Genomic DNA, 20687 nt, shown 5'->3' with positions numbered 1-20687 from the left:
CTATAGAGCAGAATGTGCTTCCCAAACAGAAGCACAGCTCAGCCCAGACTTACTCAAAACTTAAGTTAGGCTTAGAAACCTTAAATTTATCAGCATGTTTGCTGTCAGTTTCATATTTATAAACATGTGAAGAGAGAATAAGTAACAATGAATAATGTATTGCTTTAATTAAGCCTCTTTTCAGCCTTTGGAATATTTGTGAACAGACCCCATATTCTCTGATTTGTTATTCAAATACGTTTGGATTTAATCATGGGTTTTTTGGAAATGAGCTAATTTGCATAGTTGTGACTGCTCAGGTATGCCACAGGTATTCTTTCTGTCCTCTGACTAGGTGAGCAGAAAAGCACTCTTGTGTGAAAACCTGAGAGTGTATTTCATAGATTTTTAAAGCCAGAAGGGACAATTATAATCATCTAGTATTACCTCCTGCATAAAACAGACCCTGAATTTCACCCAGTTACTTCTGTATCAAGTCCATAACTTCTGGTTGAGCTACAGCATATATTTTTCTCTTGCCTACACTACATGATAGAGGGTGATTCCCCTGTTTGTGTACATGTGCTCACGCTAGCTCTCATTGAGCAAGTGCAGATATAAATAGCAGCGTAGCCATGGTAGCCTAGGTAGTGGTAGCTAGCGAAACTATTTGTATGCAGGCAAAGGAATCACACCCCCTAGCTGGTAGCTTAGACATACCCTTAGCAAGACATCCAGTCTTGACTTACAATTCACCAATATTCACGCAGGCTACTTTGAATTTGCTTTCTGAACCAGTTTTGCCAGACTTCATAGAGAAACTGCTGAGCTTCAGTTCATTTGCAAATTTGACACCATCAGCTCAGGATTAAACAAAGACTGTGAATGGCTATCCAACTACAGAAGCAGTTTCTCCACCCCTGGTGTTCACACCTCAACTACTAGAAGAGGGCCTCATCCTCCCTGATTGAACTAACCTCATTATCTCTAGACTGATTCTTGCCTGCATATTTATACCTGCCTCTGGAAATTTCCAGTACATGCATCTGACGAAGAGAGTATTCACCCACGAAAGCTTATGCTCCAATACATCTGTTAGTCTATAAGGTGCCACAGGACTCTTTGTCAGTTTTGCCAGTAAAACTTGATCACTCAAATGTGCGTGTCAAGCAAACACAAAGGGAGTGTGTGGACATGACCAAAGCAAATTCATCTGAAAACTCAAGAAAATGTTTACTGATTTTTTTTTTCTTTGCACTATTTACCCAACTCAATGAATTAGGAAAACAAGCAAGTTCAACTATGTTCTGAAATGTTTTTTTCCATATTCTTAGGAAGTTATTGCAAATCTGGTGTGGACCTAGCAGAAATATCAAGGAAAAATACTTAGGTATCTCATAATTCAGTATTGGTGGGATACCAAAGTATCCTTCAGAATGGTGAAGGTACAATGCTGTCAGGAACATCTATCTCGTACATACCTCTTACCCTTCGGCCCTAAGTTAAGGACCTGATTCTGCTGAACATTTTTCAACTAATGTTCTTCCATAGCCTTCAGTAGGTTTACAACTGACTTAATGCCAGCATGAAAGCAGGGTTGGTCCATTTGTCTCTAGTTCTGACTGAATCCATGTATTCAGCTACTTGCTAGGGAATCAATTTACAGAGCCTGGTTTGCATGTGGTTAGACCGTACATCTGTGATCACAGACAGTCCTTTGAACCTACAAATAGGCCCTGATACTCCTTCCATTGAAGTTGATAGCAAAAGTCCTGCTGATTTCATTGGTGGAGAATCAGACCTACATAGTGTCCCATAACTTGCTAAAGAGGTGGGCACTGGTAGCATTACGGCACTAGAGTCTTAAGTTCCATTCCAACCCTACATGTCCATGATTTTTATAGTGTATCTGTTTGCTATTTTAAAGCAGGTTTCTTTACTTACAGCATTTATCTGCCCTCCTCCTCATCACATTTGTTCTTAATATGGCTCTTAAGAATCTCAAAACAAAATGACATGCTAATAAAACTGGGTCTTTATGTGCTAGCCCCAACTAGAGAAATGGTTTTATTTTTCAAAAGGGAAAACCATCTTCTGTAGTTTTTTAAAAGAAATCTGATGAGTTCCCAGGAGTTTGAAGTAGAAAAGAACCCAGAATGTTCAAGAACAAAGAAATAGCAGATAACGGGAAGATTAATCAAAATGATATTAAAGACTTCGTTTTGTTTTGAAGTTGTACTCTGTTAAGATTCTAAAATCTAATTGTCTTAAAGATAATAGCGTGGCTCCTCAGGTATAGCATGGATGTGTGTCATGTTGGTAGAGAAACAGCAACATTGCAGATCCAGGACAGGGACTGACAAGAAGGTCAGACAAGAAGGTCAGAGGGGTCATGCTCTCAAAGAAACACAAATATTTTCACTACTGATTACACAGCACAGTGCACAAGTAGGGATACAGTTGTGGCCTCTTTGATTCTGGGGTGGCTGTGTGGACCTGGTCAGGGATCTTTTAGTCCGGTGTTTTCCAGGCAGAAAATGTTAATTCCGCAACACCAAAACTGTTTGGGGGAAAGCCGATTTCAACAAATCTCTTGACTTGGAAAATGTTATGAAATTGCAAGATGTCCTGTTTTCACATTTTCAAAATGAAAAATTCCAGTTTCCTGCTTCTAACTGACTTTTTTCAGTTAAACATTTGAGCTATGTATAGTTTAAAACAATTAAAAATGGTCCAAATAAAACAACAAATATTGAAAGTATCTCAAATCATTTTGATTGCCCCAAATCAAATTTATTTGTTCAGTTGGTCAACAATGTCAGAAACTTGACTTCTCATCCTGATTTGGGTCAAGCAGGGCTGCCTAGAGGATTCAGGGGGCCTGGGGCAAAGCAATTTTGGGGGCCCCTTCCATAAAAAAAAGTTGCAATACTATAGAATACTATATTCTTGTGGGGCCCGGGGCCTGGGGCAAATTCCCACTCCCCCCCCTCCCCCGGGCGGCCCTGGGGTCAAGAACTTTTTTTTATCTCAGATATTTTCCAGGGATGAGAGCCATTTCCTTCCCAGCTCTAGCTGGGTACTTGTCTGGTCCCTGAAGTCTTCTCTAACTTACTACTCTTGTATGGCGGTCAGGGATCAATGGATTTAAGGAAGCCCCAGAAATCCCCACATTCCCCATATGCTGGCAACAGGAAGGGGAAATAGGATAGGGAACTCTTGCATCTCTATGGCAGCAACTGGTCACAGTACGAACACCCTTCTTGGCTCATGTAGTCCAATATCCTGTCTCTTGACAGTAGCCAGCACCAGATGCTTTTGAGGAAAGTGAAGGAAACCCCAAGTATAAAATTATGGGATAATCTTCCCCAGGGAAGAGACTGAGCTAGAGACTGGATTAATCCTTGAAGCATCAGAATGATATCCCACCCCATCAAGTTCTCCTGAGTATAAGGACTTTACCTCCTACCACCCTCACAGGCACTAGTCACCCTAAAGGGCTGACTAGTGGAGCATGTCCTTCACATCCTTAAGAAATGCAGCAATGATACCTGCTGGAGAGCTTCAGGATGCATCGTACCCTCCTGCGATACAATGCCTCCTACTTCTCCCACTGGGGCAGCATGGCTTTGTGTCTCATGGTTATGTCTGTAGTGCACAGTGGAACTCTTAATAAATGCCTTTCTGGAATTTCAGGTATATTATAGTGATATCCATCTACTCATATAGAAATAGAATAGCTATAGCTATATCAGTTTCCAGTCCAGCTGCAAGATCAGGTCCAGATTCTGATACCCTTACTCTTGACGAACAACATATTAAACCTTAAAAAGCAACAGAGAGTCCTGTGGCACCTTTAAGATTAACAGATGTATTGGAGCATAAGCTTTCGTAGGTGAATACCCACTTCGTCAGACGCATGGATCTACGTCTCATGCTTCTGACAAAGTGGGTATTCACCCACGAAAGCTTATGCTCCAATACATGTGTTAATCTTAAAGGTGCCACAGGACTCTCTGTTGCTTTTTACAGATCCAGACTAACACGGCTACCCCTCTGATATTAAACCTTGAAATCAATGGGATTGTGTGTGTTAGTAACTGCTAACCAGTGCGAGTAAGGGTATCAGGCCCTGATCTTGCAGCTGGGCTGAAAACTTATTGCAGCAAAATCAAAAGTCAATGTATGAAAATCTGGCCTGTGTACTATATCTACACTATATTGTTGGCCCAGTGGAAATAAGGATAAACTACTTCTGTTATTAAAAGAAATAACATATTTTAAAGTCAGATTTCAAGACCAAATGCAGGAGACTTTTAGTCATATCACCAAAGAATCAGTCTAGTGAGGATCTCTGGAAATTGTGTGGAACATTTTTCAGTCATAATGGGAACTGCCTACCTGTCACATTATAGGAAATCTAGCCTCATAAATTTCCACTACTGTCCTTGATGCATATTACTGTTTGAACAAGAGACACAAGGAAGGTTTAAGAGAGATCAGGGGGACAGAGAAAGAGTAACCTTAAATACTAAATTTAAAATGCTATTTACTTGCTTGGCATTTCGGGCCTGATCCAAAACACACTGAATCCAAGTCCTTCCATTGACCTCAGCGGACTTAGAATCAGTCATTTAGGGCTTGATCCTACACTCATTGAAATCAATGGCAAAGCTGACTTTAATGGTGAAGGATTAGGAATTTAATGTCTCCATCTAATCTACTGTACAATGAGTAGCTACAAAAGCAAGTGTTGCAAGGTATCACTTCATCTGTGTGTGGCTTCCTCCCACTGTACCTGCAAATGGAAAACTTCTCAAGTTTCTTCAGGAAATCACATGGGTAACTCACCATATAGGATTCCTCTCTCTGAAATCCTTACTGATAAGAAGGGGCCTTCCCAGTTTTGGCCAAGGTAGTTCTTGGATGAAATAATAAAACCACAGCCACTTGTAGTCACTAATAGAGCTGGGCAAAAAAAAAAATTGTCAAACTTTTTGCCAAAAATATGCAGATTGGGGTCAACATTTTGTGAATTTGTGCTGATTTCAGCAAATTGCTTCAGCTGAAACAAAACATGGCATTTTTTTAAAATCTGCATCTTTAAGTGCCTAAAAACCTTTAGAAATCTGGCCCCGGGTGCTCTTGTATCTGCAGGGTAGAATATAATACACAACACAAATCCACTCACTTAGCTGCACAGAGTTGCCGATTGAAGGATATGCATTCATAATGCTCAAAAACTCCAGTGCACAGACCCTGAAATTTATGTAGTAAAATAATATATTCCATCTATTCTTAAGCCTCTTGCTCTATTTGTTTATATTTCAAGGCTCAAGATTTAGTTGCAACAGCGCTTTGGACAAGGCTTAAAATTCACATGGGATTTCATAAAAACACATCAGGCAAGAGGGCAGGACCAGATCCTGATACCCTTACTCAATTTGAATAGTACATCATGCCGTCCATTGAGGACAATGGGACTACTTGTAGAACTACAAGGTGCCTCAGTGTCAGCCAGGCTTTGAGACTCTGGCCCCAAAAGAACAACAAATATTAAGACTGAAATCCTAGCCCCACACTGAAGTGTGTAGGAATTTTTCCATTGATCTCATTGGGGCCAGGATTTCATCCCCAACCTTTCATGATAGAAACTCTTAAAGGAGTCCAAACAAGGAAAAAAAACTTCCATATAGTTTCTAGTGTGCTGCTGTAGAAAAGCCACAATGGAGCTAGGCTGACTTACATCTGCTAAGGATCTGACACTCCACTGAGGTAAATCCAATTATTTTTAATTGTTAAAAAAATGTTTACTTTCTAAATAACAACTGAAAGAAATTACTCTTTTGATCAGCATTTTAATAGATTAAACCCTTTAAAAAAAGGATTAAAGAGACACGGATACTGTACAGCAGTTGGCATTTTTTCCTCTGATATCACTACCTTCCATTTTTGCTTTTTTACATATCTATTGTTTTACAGAATAATTTGAAATGTTACTGTTATCAGTTCTTTCCACCCTTTCTCTATTTGCATAGCTATTGAAATATTGTTTTTAAAATATATTTCCTGATGTTTTCCTGTGTCTTTCTCTGTATGGATCAGTTGATGAAGAGCAGTATATCACCTCAGATCATTGTAAATTGGTATTACTGTTTCTTATTACATGTAATTTACTTTTACTTGTTGTTTTGACACAGTTCAAATGAAAAGCTTTGAAACTGTTTTGCATAAAATGTTCTATTCTTTACTTATGCAGTTTGGAGTCTGGGTATGTTCAGAGTTGAAAGTATTAAAGACAGAAAATACTGGAATCAAATTTTATGGGAAAACATAATGTCTCTAAAATATATGGATAAAACAATGTATCTAAAGTGATTTGTATGGTGCTATAGCTAAACATATGGTCGGTATCTAAAGTAGCATTTCTCAATTCTTTTCTACACTAGTATCATCTGGGATCCCCTTGCATCTAGCAAGGACCCCCCTCCTCATTAAGTCATATGGAAAGTTCAGGTGGTTGTGACTCCCTGAAACCTGTTCATGTCCCACCATGGGGTCATGGACCTCTAGATTGAAAACTCCTGTTCTAAAAGGTATTCAGTGTGGTATAGGAAGATCAGAAGCACACCTGTTCTTATTGATAAATGATATACACAATGCTTAACCCCGGCACCTCTACGCATGGCAGTTCATAGCCCCAGTATCTCTGAACTTGCCCCATCAGTTATGAAAGTAAATCTTTGCTTGAGCCCTGGCACCTCTTTCATTACAAATTAAGCCCTGATTATGCATCTAGGAGTCAAGAAAAAATGGACTATTACTTGGCTACTGACAGAGATCAATAGCCTGAGATACAATCTTGCAAGGAGATAAACATACCTCTGAGGTTCTGAGTGCCACAGACTTCAGTCAAGTTTCAGAGCACCAGCACAGTGTAAGATTGACTCCTTAATGGGATTAGATTATTAGCCATGATAATTCTCACTCATGTACACAGGATTAAACAGACTTTCAAATTTGGGTTTGGGAAAACGATTTATCTACGGGCATATCAGAAGACACCTTGTGTTCTCCCACTTATTCTGGAGCACTAAGGAAGAAATCATCTATAAAGGGATGGGGAAGGCTATATTATATGGTGAATTTCCTGACATAATGAAGCAAAAGGAGAGGTCAGTAGGTAGCCAACCTCAGTCCTTCCTCTGTTCTGTTAAGGGCCAAATCCTCTGGTGGTGCAAACTGGCATACATCCATTGATAGCAATGAGGCTATGTCAATTTTCCCAGCTGAGGCTCTGGCCCTAGAATTATTTAAAAAAAAAATCTGACTGCATTCAAAAGTTCTCCATTGTCAACTCTAAAACATTATTTTTAGTTACCTAGACTCCAGGAACATTAATGGTAGAAAATCCTATAAAAAGCATATGGACAATAGAACACCATTAATCAGAACATCTGTGCAATCTTCCCCTAAAATAGGTTCTGATAAGTAGATCACTGCTTTAAGTGTAAAATGGAACTCATCCTTAACCATGGAGTCATGCCCAGCACTTCCATAATATCTAGCAAATAAAAAATGGTGCAGTAAACATAAGTTCCCATGTAACCTAGGACCAATTTATGTATTTGTTTAAGATGGGTTTTTGAAATGGGGATTCAATCTGATTCCCTAATTTTCCTAATGCCGGGCTAGCTTTAAAGCAGACTTGGCATCATAGAATGACAGATGTGAGTGCTAATGACTCAATTTTTAAAACACATAAATGCTCAACTCACGGAAACGTTCACTATCTCAGTCAAAGAACTTCGGGGAGTTGAAACAAAATGTCAGAAATTCATTGGCAAACCTATAAATCTCAGAGCACAATTTTAACCAGATTATATTGATGGCAAAGTGAAAAATGCCAGCTTGCTCTAAGAAACTTACATCAGAGAAGGCAGATTACTGGTTTACTGGTGGATTACTGGTTTTAACAGAATCGGAACAAATCTACATAAAAAATATGGAGCATTTCATTTAAAACCCATAAACAAGAAGAAATCACAAGAAGAGAGCAAGATCAAGACTGCATTCCTTTCTGGAAGATAACTTTAGCCATGATATTCTATGGCCTGTATTATATAGGAGCTCAGACTTGATGATTTGATGGGCCGCTCTGGACTTGGAATCTATGACTCGCCCTCTATGATCAGGGATTTTGTATGTGGGGTGGGGAGTGAGATGGACAAAGATTGACAGGGAATTGAATTGTTGTCCCCCAGCGCCTCGGAGGAACTCTACAGGAAACATAGCAAGCTTCATTGCATTCCCATTTCTGCAATGGAACCCCCAAGCTGGGGGCTCCTGGAGCAGCTGCCAGTAGATATGCCCGTGACGTCACAGCTCCAGAGGCCTAGATGCAAAGGCTGAGGGAAATCTGCTAACATGAAAGATTAATGTCAAAATATTCTAACTCCAGTGCAAATATAATAACTATTGGCAGATTAATTAGACATTGTCTTATTGCAAAGGAGAATGTCTAGGGACTCAGTGATTCTCAGTCATTGCATGGACTGAATTGACCTCAGCCTGACAAGAGTAGTGAGGATTGCATAATGGGGAAAAAACAGTTCCCAGACACCTGAACCCCTACAGCTGATAAAACTTAGAAATCTCTTTCACAGTAAACTGCACTATAGCTTTAAAAGGGATTTTTCTAAATGCAGCTCTTAGCCATTATATCTGCTAAGAGTTGTGAAGCAAAATATTTCCCCTTCTCAATTATGCATCATTTTCTCCATCTCTGCACTGGTGTATTGATTCAAATTATGTAATAAACCACATTTTCAGGGGTTATATAATAAACCACATTTTTCCTGCTTTTATGAAGGAGGATTATAGTTATTGACCTTTATCTAATATTAAAAAAAACATTGTCATGTTGCTGTTTGGACATAAAAACTATGTTTTTGTTTTAGGCTCCATCATACAATGGGATCTGCCTGCATAGACCCTCATGAACACAGAGAACCCCACTGAAGTCAAGGGAACACAGCTCATGCAGATCTTGTTGCGTGATTCTGACCATATGCAAGCTTCTTACGGTGCAGAGCCCTTAATACACTTTCAAGTCAATAGGACTTCAGCATATACTTAAAGTTAAACACATGCTGTGCGGAACAGGGGTGGACTTCTGCATGTGCTTTCCTTCATCAAGGCCCAAATCCTTTACTTGATGTGTCACATCATTCTCTCTTTTTGCAGTCAGTGAGAGATCTGCTTGCCAAAGGACCGCAGCTTTAATAACAATGGTGAACTGCATCTTTTCACGTTTCAGTTTTGCAGTACACATTGTGAAATAGATTGACAGCGCGCATGTTATTGCTGGACAGTTTTTATGTGATAATCAGTAAACCTTTTGTTCACATTTTTTTTCAAAGGAAAAGTCATCTGGCTGAGGGACTGAATTTACACACCCAATTAAATTAAACAGTCCAGTTATAATATCAACTATGCTATGGAAATGAAATAGATGCATATTTCCGTCAAATATTTTTTTAAACAATCAAGACTAATACTTGCGATACGAAGCATGCTGGAATAAGTAGTCATGCTGTTGAATTATTTGAAGTAATTTAACATTTTACATTGCAGATCTAAGACACCATACTTTAGGCTCCTCATTACAACTTCCTGTATAACATATACTTTCTCATTCATGTGCCCTGTGGTTTATGCACCTCATCTGAGCAGATGCTTTGCAAATCATAAATTAAACCATGGCTTTATTGCCTCTCATTTCTCTGACATTATTGGCCTTGTCATGGGTCCCAGATACAGAATTTTATGACATCCAGTAAATCCCTCTTGGTTGTTTGTTACTCATAACTTCAGCTTCAGAGCTTTGTCATCAATAACTTTTTTTAACAAGAACAAAACTTCCCAGGGTTTACACCTGGAAAGATAATTTACAGGGCTATTATGGATAATGGCAAAAATCTCATTTGAATGCTTTTTGCTTAGACCTATATTACTTTTAGAATACCAATTGATCCAGCAAAAGGTCAGTTAATTCAGAAATAATTCAATCATGTATTCAATTCCATTTGCCAACTTCTACTGAATTAGAAGTTTCATAATATTTAGAAGCTCTAAGTTTGACTTTGCCAAATGAAGGGAAATTTATTATCTGAAATGAAACTGCTTTCCCATGAGAAAATATCCTAAGCAATAGAAGTGCCAAAGAAAACAAAACCTTTATTTCATTGTGTTGTTTGCTAATAGTGCTCAATGAATTTTGTGAAAGTTGGCAAACGCATCTACCATTAGGTAGATAATAGGGAATGTTCCTGGAGGAATATACTGAAATATAAGTGAAATAATTGTTTTGTATAAGATATCTATAAGAATTTATACAATCCACCAATCTTGCTGCAGCTGTTAGTATATCATATTAGCACAACATTGCTAAACACTTGACCACAAAATGATCATGGCCACTTGTATTCTAATTAAATCAGTTTGATAATAATATGAAATTGGTAATGCTGGTACATTTTCATGCCTAAAGGTCAATATTACAACTAGAATACACTACAGAAGTTTCCTTCAACCAGTGTATATTCAAGAGGGGATTTTTGTATTATAATTGCTTCAGGATTATCTGACTGTGATTTTGCTTATCGTGACTTAATCATTTCATTTCTGATCGCACTCCTTGCAGTGGGGCAGCTGCCCCACTCCCTGAGATTATGGGCTGTGGCAGGCCAGTGGGCCTGCGCAGACGCACAGCCAATGGGAGAAGGGCTTACTGGGAGCCAATCAGGGCCCAGGTTGGAGACAGCCAATCAGGGCCAGGCTCAGCCCTATAAGAAGGCTGCTCGGAGAGTCAGTCTGTCCCAGGCCTTCGACAGGGGAAGGTCTGTCTCTAGAGCGGGGAGACTAGCACCTGGGACAGCGCAGTGCTGGGCAGGCCCGGGGGAGCAGAGGGTAACTCCAGCCCGGTGTCTGCCAGGCTGCAGGCCCTGAAGGGAAGGGCCTAGCTGGTGTGAGGGGCCAAAGGGGAAGCGGCCCAGGGACATGGACAGGGAGAGAAGGAGGGCAGGACGGCTGCCACTAGAGGGTCCCTGGGTTGGGATCCAGAGTAGTGGGCAGGCCTGGGTCCCCCCCCGTGCCTTGCACCCGGCCGACGGGAGCGGCCATCTAGAGCTGCACCAACCCCCTGCCAAGAGGGGTGTGACTTTGGGGGTGCAGTTGGCACCTGATTGACCCTCCCCCCGGAAGGGGGTGAGGATAGACTAAGGGGCACTGCCGGAGGGCAGTGGTCCTGAAGAGGACGCTGCGAGTTGGGGAGCAATGTGGGCTCAGAAACCAACTGAGGGCAAGACAATGGGCGGGATACCACCGAGAGGAGACCCTCCACTGGACTGAGCTAATTCCCGGAGTAACTGGTAGGCGGCGCCGCGGTGGGGAGTCCCAGCCGTTACACTCCTCTTTGCTTATGTCACTTCATTGGATTCATAAAAGGATAATGTTTGAGGCTGAATAAAACTGAAGTACATTATTGCTCTGGCTCTTTATTAGATTGGAGGTTTACTGTGGAAGTTCCTGAATTTTAGGCCTCCGAGGTCTGGGCTCAACAGGATAAAGACAAGTACAGTTCTGTTTGCCATTCGACAAGCCCTACCTTCCCCTCTTTAGAAGCACCCTGAGGACTAGTGATGTGCCCAGTACTGTCTTGATAGCCAGGGCTCATTCAGGAAAGATAAGTTTAGCTATCACTATCAGCAATCGCGCTCTGCAGTCTGAAGATTCTTATCGAATGCTTGCTCCTTTTTGCTGTTACTTATGAAGGACCCCTTGCTGTAATCCTTGCCTAAGCAGAACCCAGATTGACTCTAAGGTGCATGGTTGTACATACAAACACACAGGGGCCAGATCCTCAGCTGGTGTAAATCAGCATAGCACTATTGACTTCTGTGAAACTCTGCTGATTTGTGCCAGCTGATGCTCTGTCCCAGAGAGCTTGATCTTTCAGGGCACTGATTGCTCAGTATTTACCATTATCAGACCATAATGCACTGCTTAAAACACAGCTCTCCAGATTCCTTTCATAGCTAAAAAGCCAAAATGTTCCTGAGCAGAAGCAATGAGAGAGAAAACCAAATGAATAGTTAATAATAACTAGCCAGCTTAAGGCAACACACACCAAAAGATATCATGAAAACAGGGAAAACTCACTCTCATTCAGTGCACTCTTTCAGGGAACATATGGAGAGCAAGTCCCAGTTCCATACCAAACCCAACTGCTGTGCAAAACTCCCACTCTGACAAACAGAAGTTTGGACAAGAACATAATGCAAATCACAATGTACATGTGCAAAGTAGATACCAGAGGACAGGAGATTATTTCTTTCATCTAGTATTTTCATTGAGCAAATAAATAATTTAATTTAGAACACTGCTTAGTCTTGTATATCAAGTTTTGTGAACGTTACTTAATGAATATAGTTCACTGGCAGCCTGATTCTATGTCACTGAAGACAATGGAAATTTTGCCGTTGACTTAAAGAGGAGCAGAATTGTGGCTTAAAAATGCCACCTTGGATTACTTAACTGAAAAGGGATGTGAATGAATGCAGGAGGGAGAACAAACCGTGTGTTCTCAGCTTAGTACAAATGCAGTCTCTAGAGTGAGGTCATCTATGAAGCATCGTAGATTTTGCTAAAAATATAGGCTGCGATTTTTCAAAGCCAAGGAGAGCTTTGAAATCAATGCGATTCCCATCTATTTTCATGGGGAGTTGTGTAGCTGAATTCCCTGACTCAGTGGTTCTCAAACTTGGGACGCCGCTTGTTCAGGGAAAGCCCCTGGCGGGTTGGGCCAGTTTGTTTACCTGCCATGTCCGCAGGTTTGGCCGATCGCTGCTCCCACTGGCCACGGTTTGCCACTCCAAGCCAATAGGGCTGCAGGAAGCAGTGTGGGCTGAGGGATGTGCTGGTCGCCCTTCCTAACTGATCTCGACAATCTCAACCATTGATCCCGATCCTTCCCCCACTGAGGTCAAACACAAAATTCCCATTGACAATTTTTATTGGCCACGAGTTCCTGATTCAATTCAAATAAGAGAAATATGAAATCTGAAACACTTAGAAAAATCAAGTTGTGATTTATAGTTATGGCTACCATTCAGTGAAATGTATGCCCTGATTTGGATCTTGTTCTAGAATAAATCAGAAGTAACTTCCCTGAAGTAGTTTCTTAGTGTCACGAAGTTTTAAATATTGTTGAAAATTTAAATTGCTTCTGTTATAATTTGAACAATGACTGTGTGAGCAGAGCCTCAGAAGCCTGATCCTATTAACAGTACAGTAACTCCTCACTTAAAGTCATCCCGGTTAATGTTGTTTCGTTGTTATGTTGCTGATCAATTAGGGAACATGCTAATTTAAAGTTGTGCAATGCTCCCTTCTAACGTCGTTTGGCAGCCGCCTGCTTTGTCCACTGCTTGCAGGAAAAGCAGCCTGGTGGAGCTAGCTGGTGGGTGGTCAGAATCAGGGTGGACCGACAGCCCCCCTATCAGCTCTCCCTATCAGCTCCCCACTCCCCTAAATTCCCTGTGCAGCAGCTGCCCAGCAGGCTAACAATTGCAGCTGTCCCTCCCCCACTGCCATGTGCTGCTCCTGCCCTCTGCCTTGGAGCTGCTCTCCGAGACTCCTGCTTGCTGTGTGGAGGGGGAGGAAGAGGAGGGCTAATGTCAGGGTATCCCCCTGCTCCTGCACCTCGATTACCCCATCTTCCATAGAGCAGGAGGGACACATGACAGAGGGAGCTTCCAGGCAGCAGCAGCTGTAGCTGCAGTCCGGTCTCAGCTTGCTGATCTAATTAACAAGGCAGTGTACTTCTGACCCCACTCTTTATATTTAAAGGGGAAATGCACATCTCTCTCTCTCACACACACACACAGGGTGTGTGTCTCTGTCTCTGTCTGCCCTCCCTCCTTTCCTTGTACAGTAGAGTGTGAGAATTAACCCTTGAGGGCTCAGCCAATTGCTAGTTCATCATTTAGCAGTAAGGCATTCTCTGGAAATATCCCACCCTCTGACTCCTCCACCTCAACCAAGCTTCACAATCATTATCACTGTGTACCAGTATTAAATTGTTTGTTTAAAACTTATACTGTGTGTGTGAGTGTGTATATATATAATATAGTCTTTTGTCTAGTGAAAAAAATTTCCCTGGAACCTAACCCCCTCATTTACATTAATTCTTATGGGGAAATTGGATTCGCTTAACATCGTTTCGCTTAAAGTCAAATTTTTCAGGAACATAACAACAACATTAAGTGAGGAGTTACTGTAATCACCATGCTATCTCCTCACGTGACACATTTCCAAGTAGCATAAAATTTAAGGCAGATTTCATTAACTCATGTTTTCCCCAAAACATATTTAGATGAAAACTGTAGCCACCAATGAGAATGAAAGGAGGCCCCAATGTGCAGGATTCAGAAATAAAGGTCATATTGTAATGTATGCATGAAATTGTAGGTTCATATTTCATGTGGTTAGACTTTAAGACTCTAATTCTCAAATCTGCTAAAGTCCCTTTAGGTCATTCTGGCAGTCCAAAGGTACCTTAAATGTGTATAAATGTACATGCTTTTGTGTGAATGAGATTCTACCTTTTTCATAATGACAAATCAATTAAAGAAAAAATGCATAGGAAAACCATAGATCTAATAGCATCTGTGTGGTTTTAATTTGATACTTCTTATATGGCATTAATATTATAATACCTCTCTTTCTCCAGTTTGGGTTTTTTGTTGGTTTATTTTGCGCATGAAAGACTTCTGAGCTTTTAATTACTGTGTACCGGAGCTATAGAACTGTTTATTCCAGGTGATTGATTGACTATCATGGTTTCATTGTTTAAGTGCAGGCTAAGAATTATTTATTTGACCTAGCTTATTGCTATTTATTCAAGCTACTAAATTTATTATTCTCTAAAATACCTTGGATGCATTGCATGACAGACATATGATGATATCCTTATTTGCATAATGCAAATCAGTACAATTTTGATTGGAACTAATAGATGTTAAGCACCTTATGAAAGGTTTATATATTTTTTTAAATTGCTTGTAAAAATTTGTAGTCAGCTAAAATAGAAAAGATGAAATTGGCACCCTGTGCAAGTAAGAATATGTGCATGTTAGATTTTGCATTATTCTAGAACAGGTTTGTGATAGTGAACTGTCATATGGGCCGAGAAAGAAAAACCATCCAAGCAGCTGGCTACAATTAAGCAGTCCTCTCAAAGGCTGCTGGGAGTGTGTGGTGGGGTGGGGCAGGTAGTCTGGGCTTACATAAACCAGACCCAGCTCATTCCAAGAGGGAGAGGAGGATGAGACAGCACTTGAAATGCTCAGGAGACTAAAGAAGTCTCTGAAAAAATAAACAGAAGAAGGAATCTATTGAGGAACAGGTACTGATTTTGCGGAGAGTTAGTCCCAAGTGCAGGTTTTCCTCCCCAGGCAAGTATGGACTTGCTGTAGTGGTAAGAGAACTATGGGGAAATGTGGGTAGAGACTTTGTGTATCAGTATTTACTTTATCATCATCTGCAACCACTTTTATAACTATTACTACTCTCTATTATTTTTTTTTTTTAATTTCCCCTTCTTTCTTCTGTTGTGATGAGGGCATGCTGGCTCATCAGGTGATAGCTTGGTGACAATTATACATAATGAAATCTACTACAGCTTCTTAAAAGTGTCTTTTAAAATTAGAGATGGCTAAAGAAGAGTCCTTTTCTAATCTTTGTCCAGCTGTATAGCTTGACTTGTCAAATAGCCTGTCAAGCTGGAGGCCTGCACTTTCAATCTTTTGAATGCTTAGGAGGTATTTGCATGTAACTGAGGTTTGGGCTAATTATGCATTTTTATTTTGAGTGTTATACATTTTATTTTACAATCTCTTCACTTTATGGAAGCACAATCTGCATACAAGTGCCCACTAGAGGTCTCCTCCAACTCAAATGATCCCGTGAGCTAAAGTGACTCCTTCTGATCCCTAAAACGAACACTGGATATTGCTGTTTTAGGTATTACTTTTGCAGAACCCTAGCACTTATAAGCTATTTTGTCCAATGGCATAGCATAGTCCTAAAGCAACATTTTAAGTATTAAAGTTGTCACTGTGAATTATTTTATTAACAATAATCTATACCCACACTAACTAATTGCTACCTCCCCCTGGACCCTCCAAGCCAGCTGAAGTAGGTGAAGTTGTCTTTACACTCCATCCCAATGTTCTATCTGGATCATACTGGGGGCAATGACTTTCTGGTTCAGCAATCCCATCTATGAAACCTCCTCCTTAGCTTTTTGCATGTTTGGTGGAATGATTTCCTAATTAGGTCAGTATGGCCATGAGCATTTTAGTTTCCTTTTTGTCAGTATTTTAGGGGGCTTTTTTAATCATTATTTATCTTTATTGTCTGGATTTGTCCAGGCTGTGCACCAATTCTGAGTTACATTTTTGTTTGAATTTTGGGTATAATGTCCCAGTTTCTCTGCTAGGACCTGATCCCAAAGTCCATAAGTCAATAGGAGCATTTCTGTTGATGTCAGTAGGCTTTGGATCAGTCCTGTATAGAGCTGGATTCCTTAAAATAAAATAGAGAGAATTTGCATTCAGGGGAAGCATTCATGTACTTAAAGTTAAGCAGGAGGACAAGTCTTTGCAGCATCAAGGCCTTAGATTGTAACCTTGCGAAGCAGCAATGGTGGTTTTCCTATATGTCGAGACAGTACCTAGGACTATGTATTAAAACGCATGTGCTCTCAGTATACTAAATAATTCTAACTCTCAGGTACAAGAAATTGGAACTTTGTGTAAAGAAAACATGAATCCTCCCTTTTAAAACTATCATGGAGATCAGCAACCATAGGTATATGGAGAAAGTGAGTTAGTGATTTCCCCTCCCCCCCCCAAATTAGCCAATAAATACAGGTCTCTGTCAAAGATGAGGCTGAATGTTAGGAGAATTACAAATCCAAGACTTAATTCTGATCAGAATTTTCCATCTTGCCCATATCTCTATAATGGATAGTAAAACCCCAGATCCAACATTCCTAATTTGTAAGGCGTTTGAACTTCACATCCATATTTTGGACCTTCAGCCCACTTCTGCTTTGTATACAACTTTCCTTCTTATGTACAGTTTTAGAATGCACAACAATAGAATATTAAATCACCACTGGGAATAATATTGAATTTTGAGTTTGCTATAATTCTGTAGTGCTATCTCATTACTAACTAGTCTTGTTATCTCGTCACGTGCATTTTGTTCAGTTTCAATCCCATAGAGCAGAATACAGATAAAATACATAGAAAAACTTGATGATCAGCTTTCTAGGAACACAAACATTAGTTTGCTAGATCACAATTACAGAATACAAACTATGTTTTGATTGTACTCTTGGCATACAATTATCCACTTCAACTTTATTTGTCAAATGCTTGGATCGATTTAGTATAATAATTTCAGCTGACCAATGTTCTCTAAAATTCTGTCATTTGCTATTGCTTTGTTTAGAATTATCAGATTTTCTTCTGTACAGTCCTCATTTCATAGATCAAACTTTATTAGTTGTAATATCTTTAAAAAGATATACCAAATGTCCATAGATTTCTGTTAAGGGACAAACAGAATCCTAAAGCTTATATTATCAAACGTGACTAGCGATTTACGGTAGCTCTGTTTTTGAGTTCCTGATCTTACACATTTTAAAGGGGTTTGCTGTTTGAGTTTGCTAGGAATCTGTCCTCTGAAATATCAGGCCCATCTAGATATGTCTCAGGTTGGACACACATAAGCTGAGACCTGATCGGTTAGTAAAATATTTTAAGAGTCCCCTTCTCATTAACATATTGTGAATTGTTGAACTCTTCAGTTGAGATTCCATCTAAGATCCTGATCCTGCAAACACATAACACACATGCTTAACTTTACCACTGTTCATAGTACCACATCAGTCTGATTTCTCACAATAGTAAATTAACTATGTGGATAATTATTGTCAGAATAGAGGCCTAAGGCCTCATTTAAACTCTGTCTATTGTCTGCAGCAAGGAATCTGATGGAGTCCATATCATACCAGCCACCCCCCACAAAATATCAGCTTTCGAGACTGAAAGTGAGAGTTCAGATATACGGTTTTGCAATGAATTATGCAAAACAAGGACAGTTTTAAAAAGTCTAATCAAAATCCCCTATCAGAGGAGGGTTAACATTATATATTTACTACAGTGAACTCTGGATCAGGTCCATCATAATTAGTATAAAACTTCAGCCATGCTAACATACACGTTAAAATCAACATAATTATATTCCAAATATTTACAAATTCAATGAAAAAATAAGTCGCTAAGCATCACCTAAGTTTTTCTCGGAACTCATGTTGCAATTGCATCTCATTAAATTATATCTAATGATGACCTACTTCAGATGTTTTCTCCTTAGAATGTCAGTTGCACATGCTACAAATGAAGGTAGAGCTTTTATAAGTCTTTTCTGTCATATGAATAATGAATAGGTTTCACACAAAATGCAGGAAATTGCCATCAACACCAAACAACTATAAAAATAAGATGATCTAAGAGAAAATGCAATTCAAACAATTCTTTTTGGCTTGTATGTTTGAAGGTGATCTCTAATGGATTGATATGTCTAGTTAATGAGTACCATCTTAATTCATTAAAATCAAAGCAACTATCTTAGACATAACTTCCTTTCAATTTTGTTAAAAATCATGTGGAAATGTCTTGGTAACTGAAATCTACATTATTTTAAACATTCTCTATTTGAAGAAAAGGCATAGCGAGAAGACTAATTTGATGATGGCAAAGTCTCTGATTTTAAGAAGCTCATTATGTGAAGCGTTTAATTTGTTCTCTGCACTAAGTTGAATTTCTTACTACTTGCTGACTTCTCCACACTTGTAAAGCCCCTGGAGTGCAAAGTAAAATGCTAGCATGAGAAAATATGTCTAATAACCTGTCTAATCAGATATTAACAAGCCAGTCCTCAGTTGATCTGTATTATTACAAAAAGTTCAGAAGTTAGAGAAAATTACCATTTCGTTTAAAAAAAAAAAATTCTGGTGTATATAATATATCAGCTTCATTTTGAAGATGTATATTTTACACTAAGATTTTACATAGACTGCAAGCTTCCAAAGGAGCAAAAATTTCAAGCATTATAATAACTAAGGCCTGATCCAAAACCCTCTGAAGTAGGGTTACCAATTTTGCTAGGACGTGTTCATGGAGGTTTCATCACATGACATAATATTTAAGTAAAGATTAATCTTTAACTCATGGAGACTCCAGCACAATCATAGAGGGTTGGCAACCCTACACTGAAGACTATATAGGAGTCTTTCCATTGACATCAGTGGGTTTTGGATCACTCCTTAAATGTCTTTCTGGAAATGATTAATTGTAAGAATTGCAACTTCTTAAATGTCTCAAGCACCGATATTTGGATTCCATCTATTTTGTCAGCTGTATCTGAATTCTAGATGATAGCTTTGGTGAGTGATTTTCAAAAGCTCTTTATCTTGGCCTAACTGCTCCCACTGAACCATTGTGGCATGGATCACAAAGGGATTTAGATGTTGCAAACTGTCACATCGCCTAGAAAATGACAGGAACAACACAAATCCTCAATTAGGTGCCTGGGATTTCTGTACAAAGAATGAGGGGAAAGAGCCACTTTAGACTGGGATCCATGAAAGCTAGCATGCTAGATGGGGTGCCGCCTCAGCTAGCCAAGGGAGATGCCAAGGAGCAGTAGGTGCTGCTCTGAAGCCCATTCTTAGGTGCCTATCTCTACTTATCGATCCACAAACTGGAACCCCGGCCACAGGCACCCGGAGTAAGGGTTTCTTGCAGCTGTTTCACCCAATACAAAACTTCCAAAAGAGGAGCTAATGGTAGTGCCCACCTTACAACTTTCTAGCACGTGGTTAGAGCACTTGCCTGGGATGCAGAACTCCCATGTCCCATTCCCTCTTTTGCTTGAGGGGGAGAGAGGATTTAAACAGGGCCCCACGCTTCTCAGGAGTATGCTCTAGCCACTGACCTATGGGGTAGCTCACCTGTTGAAGCTGTTCCACTGTGGATAATTAATGAAAGAGGGATTGGAGAGGGGAACTGGACCCTATTTTCCCACCTCTCTGGTGGGTGACCCATGAGACTAAGCTCTTATGTGCCACAGGCAGAGTATAGGAGGGATCAATGCCTAAGTCACTTGTAATGGCAGGGAATGCATTAAATGAGATACAGTCAAATAATCCTGCCAAGTGACTCTCACCCCATGCTTCAGAGAAAGGCGAAAAACCTCCATTGCCCATCCAACACCACATATGGAAATCAATTAGACCCTGTGCATGCAAGCAAGAACCAGCTAGCTAAGCATGTAGCCTGCTTAATGGTGCCTAATTGGAGCTTTGTTTATCACTATGGGCCTGCTGCTTGTGGACATTGATTTGAATAAGGATGGATTGTTAGCTCTTTGAGGCAGGCACAGTCTTTTTGATCGATTTGTACAGCACCCTGCACAATGGGGTTCTGCTCTATGACTGGGGCTCCTCGGCAATTCCTTAATACAGAAATAATGATTACCTAAGTCCATTAAAAGAGTGTAAAAAGGATACA

This window comes from Terrapene carolina, unplaced genomic scaffold, assembly GCF_002925995.2.
Source record: "Terrapene carolina triunguis isolate 2854851 unplaced genomic scaffold, T_m_triunguis-2.0 Scaffold89, whole genome shotgun sequence".
NCBI lineage: Eukaryota > Metazoa > Chordata > Testudines > Emydidae > Terrapene > Terrapene triunguis.
Note: the sequence above shows the minus strand (reverse complement) of the source record.